Source organism: Elephantulus edwardii, unplaced genomic scaffold (genome assembly GCF_000299155.1).
Source record: "Elephantulus edwardii isolate Elephantulus edwardi_28Jun2011 unplaced genomic scaffold, EleEdw1.0 scaffold00425, whole genome shotgun sequence".
NCBI classification, from domain to species: Eukaryota; Metazoa; Chordata; class Mammalia; order Macroscelidea; family Macroscelididae; genus Elephantulus; species Elephantulus edwardii.
In genome coordinates, this window is record NW_006400175.1 from 279657 (window position 1) to 285623 (window position 5967).

The following is a 5967-nucleotide window of genomic DNA, read 5'->3' on the forward strand; positions in this document are numbered from 1 at the left end:
CAAACCCCACCCCCTAGCCCCAAATATAATCCACTCTACAACCCTCATTGCATACGGAAGCAGGGATTTTTAAGCTCTGTCTCATATACTTTGGGCATGTTGTCAGGAGGGACCAGTCCTTGGAGAAGGACAGCAAGCTTGGAAAGGTAGAAGGCTAATGCAAGAGAGGAAAACCCTATATGAGGTAGATTGACACGGCGTCTGTGGCAATGAGTTCAGGTGTTGCAGAGATGGTGAATTTGGTTCAAATAAGGCAACATTCAAAGTCATTGTTCACAGGGTTGATATAAGTCATAGTTGACTTAATGGCACATAGCAACAAAAGCAACAACTGAAATTTCTTTTTAGATTTCATTATAATACTTTGCTTTGTCTTCTTAAGCTGCTTATCCCCCCCCCTTTCTTGTTAAAATCAGATCTGACTGGCACAGGAGGAGACTGCCCCTTCTTCTCCAGCAGAGAATTGCACACCTTCAGGATTACAGTGCAGCTTTTTGCAAGTAGGTCCCCAGAGCTCCCTCTCAAAATGCCTTTTGACATCTTCTGCTCAGTTCTTTTACTTAAGAATTTATTCCTTTTGTTTGAGTCTCTCTCCATTCTAGTGCAATTTCCAAAGCCTCTTCTGACATCCATTTTTGACATTTCTTTCTCCTTTGTCACTGTAATAACCTTTTACTGTCTTCATGGATGACATCATCCCAAAACTCATCTGGTCTTTGATTATTAGTGTTCAATGCATCATGTCTGTTCTTGAGATAATTTTAAATTCTGGGGGGACAAACTTCAGGTTGTATATTGGTTCTTGGAAACTTGTTTTCATTTTCATCAGCTTCAATTTTAACGTGCACATGAGTACTTGATGGTCTGTTCCACAATCACCTCTTGGCCTTGTCTTGACTGCTGATATAGAGCTTCTCCATTGACTCTTTTTACAGATGTAGTCAATCTAATCCCTGTACAGTCAATTAGGTGAGGTCCACGTATATAGACACTGTTCATGTTTTTTAAAAAGGTATGTGCACAGAATAAATCACTGACTGTATAAAATGATATCATTCAATCTCTACCTTCATTTTTGTCACCAAGTCTATGTTTTTCCACTACTAGGCCTTCTTTGTTTTTAACTTTTACATTACTGTCATTAGTTATTATTAACACAATTTGGTTGCATTTTAATTCCATTTCAGACATTCCATTTGAGCAATTGAAGCGATCAATTTCATCATTTTTGGCTTTAGTTGTTGGTATATATCTTTGAATAATAGTAGTATTAACAGGTCTACACAGAGTATTATACTTCAGGATAGATTTTTGTGTGACAGTCTGGTCCAGAGTGGCTGATATCTGTCCATCTCAGTTCACAAATGCCTAGAATATCTATCTTTATGCATTCTATCTCACTTTGTACAACTTTCAATTTGCCTAGATTCCTCCTTAATGCCTTATATGTTACAATTATTAATGAATATTTGCAACTGTTTCTTCTCATTTGTTTTGTCTTTCAATCTGATTGATTCTGTACTACCTTGCTACATATGAAAAAGTTCCTCACTTTCCTCATAAGGTTTATTAAGGCCTGTTATTTCAGAAGCAGATGGTTAATCCTGCTTTTTAGTCTTTGTATCTTTAGTCTGTTTTAGTCTGGCTATTCCACTGAACCTTACCATGTCATACCATGGATGACACTGCTGGTGTGGAAAATATCAGTGACATAGCTCCCAGGAACTCAAGCAGAATGCAAATCACTCCAATCCATCAAACAGACATTTAAGTGTTGTACTCTCAAGAGCAAGAACACACTATATATATGTGTGTGTGTATGTGTATATTGTTGTTGTAATGTGTCATTGAGAGTCTCTTATGACTCATAGAGACCCTATGTACCTGAAAACTTGAAACCTGCTCTATCCTGTGCCAACTTTGCTGTTTCTGATACATATATCTCATTACCCCAGTCACTGAATCAGTCTATCTCATCGTTACAGCAGCAACACACAGCCATCCCTCAAATACAGCAAACTGAAAGATAAATGTTGTACTCATAAATTGTTGATGTATACCGTTGAGTTGGAACTGACCCATAGCTGAACCTCCAGAGGGTTTTCAGAGGAAGTTAATTGCACAGGAGGAGATTGCCCATCCCCCTCCCTTGAAGCAGCTGGTGGATTCACACTGTGTGTCTTTGGGATTACAGCACATCTTCTTGCCACAAGGCCACCATAAAATAAACAAACATAAAATATCATAAAACAAGCAATCCATAAATAGAAAACAAACTGTCTGGCCTGAGGCTGTATATCTGCCAGCCCAGAGGACCAGAGTTGGGTAACCAATCAGGTCAGAGAAGTATATGCCAAGAAGTTTGGGTATTTGAAATACAGCTACTTGGCCAACTGACTGCAAAAATATTTCTTCCAATTCTAAAAACAAGTGATCCAACAGAGTGTGGAAATTATCAAACAATATTGTTAATATTATATGCAAGTAAAATCTTGCAGAAGATTATTTGAAAACAGCCAGAACAGTATATCAACAGGGAACTGACATAAATTCAAGAAATTCTAGACTTAGAAGAGGCTGTGGAATGAAGTATATCAATACTGATGTCAGATGGATCTTGGTTGAAAGCAGGTAAGTCAAGAGAGTGGAATATATGAACAATGTGGCATCAGTTTCTTGGAGGAATTTGGAAGAATGTTGCAGATTTGGAGGAAGACCCAACATGCTGTGTTATGCAGATGAAACAGTCTTGCTTGCATAAAGTGAAGAGGACTTGAAAAATATGGTGCAGAAAATCAGATAATATAGTCTTAAATATGGGTTATATTTCAACAGAAAAATACTGATAAAGCAATTACAAAAGGGGCAAAAGACATGAAAAAAATTTTCAGAGAGGAAGACATTCAAATGGCCAAACAGACACATGAAGAAATGCTCAAAAAACGCTCACAATAATAGAGATGAAAATCAAAACCACAATGAAATACCATCTCACCCCAGTAGCAGTGACAAAGTTTAACAGGGCAGCAAGCAATGAATATTGGAGAGGATTTGGAGTGATTTGAACTCTCATGCACACTTGTGGGATTGTAAAATTGTACAACTTCACTGGAAAGCAGTTTGACATTTCTTAAAAAAACCGAACATAGACCTTCCATACAACTCAGCTCTTGTACTGCTAGGAATATACCCCAAAGAAATTAGAACTGACACACAAATGGAGATTTATACACCAATGTTCACAGCAATGTTATTCACCATCACAAGAACATGGAAAGAGCCCAAATGTCCAACTACAATTGAATGAAACTGAGAAATTGTGCATTCATACAACGGAATACTACATAGCACTCAGGAACAATGATTTTGAAAATTACTACATAATTTGGGAGACACTAGTAACAAATACTGCATTGTTGTAAAAATAGAAGAATAACTCATAAAACATGTATAAGAATCCAAGAGGGGAACAAATGGGAGCAGGGGAGTGAAGATGGTCAGGGAGGAAATCATAGAGTTGCACAATTTGGTGGATGGAGGTAGAGAGAGTAAAGAAAATGGATGAGATCCAGCTGGGATATAGTAAGACAGGGTAATTTTGGGCATAGTTTTTTATTTATTTATTTTTTAATAATTTTAATGAGCATTTACAGAGATTTTGGATTTCCACTCATTCATTGCTGCCCATCCCCTCCCCCCACCCCAGTTCTCTCCTCTCTTTCAAAAGTAAAAGAAACACTCCTTCCCTGGTACACAATCCCCCCGCACGCCTCCCACCACCCCAAGTACATTCCACTATGCAACCTTAATTGTGGACTCCTGTGATAACCATAAGACCCGATCATACATCACTTTTAAATTATTCACTCCCTCATCTGTTTCAGTGCAGTATACACAATTTATCCAGTTTTTCTCAGTCTTACAATTGTGGGCATAGTTTAATGGTTCAAATCACAAATCTTCACCTCTAGTAGGCAACATCATGATAAATGGAGAAAAAATTTGAAGTTGTCAGTCATGTCATTGTATTTGACTCCATAATCGATATCCATGGTAACAACAGTTAAGAAATCAAAAGACATGTTGAACTGGAGAAATCTACAGCTAAGGACTTCTACAAAGAGTAATGATACCAGTTTAGAAACTAAGCTGGATCCAAGCCAAAGTATTTGCAATTGCTTTTTATGCAACTGAAATTCTGACAATGAATAAGGATGACAGAAGAAGAATCTGTGTCTTTGATTTGTGATTTTGGATGAAAGTACCAAATATCCCATTGTTGTTGTTGTTATGTGCTGTCGAGTCACCTGTGACTCATAGCGACCCTATATACAACAGCCCTAAACCCTGCTCTGTCCTGTGCCAAACCCACTGTCTCTGACACACCCACCCCGGTTACCTCAGTCACTGAATAAATCCATTTCATAGAGGGTCTTCCTCTCCTGCGCTGTCCCTCTACCCTCCCAAGCATGATGTCCTTCTCCAAGGACTTGTCACTCCTTGCAACATGTCCAAAGTATGTCAGACGAAGCTTCAGAATCCTTGCCTCCAAGAAGCAGTCTGGTTTAACATTCTCTAGGACGAACCTGTTAATTTTCTTAGCAATACTCGTTTCCAACACCACAGCTCAATTCTCCTTCTATCATCCCTAGTTATTGTCCAGCTCTCTGATGCATAGCAAGTAATTGCAAAGACCATGGCCTGTATCAGGCACACCTTAATCTCCAGAGTGACACCATTGCTCTTTAGTACTTTGGAGAGGCCTCTAACAACAGACTTTCCCATCGCAATGCATCTTTTAAATTCCTGGCTGCTGGTGCCACAAGGGTTGACTGTGGAGCCAAGCAAACTAAAGCTGTTAAGAATCACAATCTCTTTATCATCTATCCTGATGTTGTCAATTGGCCCAGTGGTCAGAATTTTTGTTTTCTTGATGTTGAGCCTCAATCCATCTTGAAGGCTGCAGTCCTTGACCTTCTGCAGCAAGCACTTCAGGTCCTCCTCAGTTTCAGCGAGCAGGGGTGTGTCATCTGCATAACATAGATTATTGATGAATCTTCCTCCAATCCTGATGCCACACTTCTCACACAGCCCAGCCTACTGGATAATCTGTTCTGCATATAGGTTGGAAAAGTATGGAGACAGGACACATCTCTGGCATACACCTTTCCCAATTTTGAACCATGCAGTCTGCTTTTAAAAGAACAAGTCTGTTTTAAAGGAAGTGCTCCTTAGAGGCAAAGATATTACAACTTCATCTCATATATTTTGGGTGTTTGAGAAAAAAATATGCTGGAGAAGGTGGAGAGTCATAGGAATAAAGGAAGACCCTCAACAAGGTGCATTGAACAATGACTGTAACATATCAGAGTATATCAGAGATTTTGTGGATGAAGCACCCTTCAGATTTATTGTTTGTAAGATTACTATAACTTGTAATCAACTCAATGCTACCTAGCAACAACAATTCTAAGGAATGTTGCTTCACTGCTCTTTTTAGTCACTTTATAGGCTTGTTTATAGTTTGTCAGAAAGTTTAGCCATAGAATTTCCCCTCAGGGTTCTGAAGGTAACTAAGGATCATAGTCATGATGATTCTGGCAGTCTCTAGCATAGTATTCTATTCCTAAGGGATGCTTTTTTTGTTTGCTTGTTTGTTTCAACATTTGGTACATCTAAGGAGGACCGTTTCTAATTATTCTGGAGAAGGTATTTATAAATTCTTACCATCTTAAAATGTAAACATATAATAAATGTCTTAGATGTAGTGCTCCAGTGATAAGAAACTGTGCTGCAATCTCAAAGGTACATGGTTTGAAGCTATCAACTGCTCCATGTGAGAAGGATGAGAAATTTCCTCTTGTGCAATTTACTTCCTCTGAAAACCCACTGGGGGGTCAGTATGGGTTGGTTCTGATTTGATGACACACAACAACAGCAACAACAACAATTATGTAATATAATGAA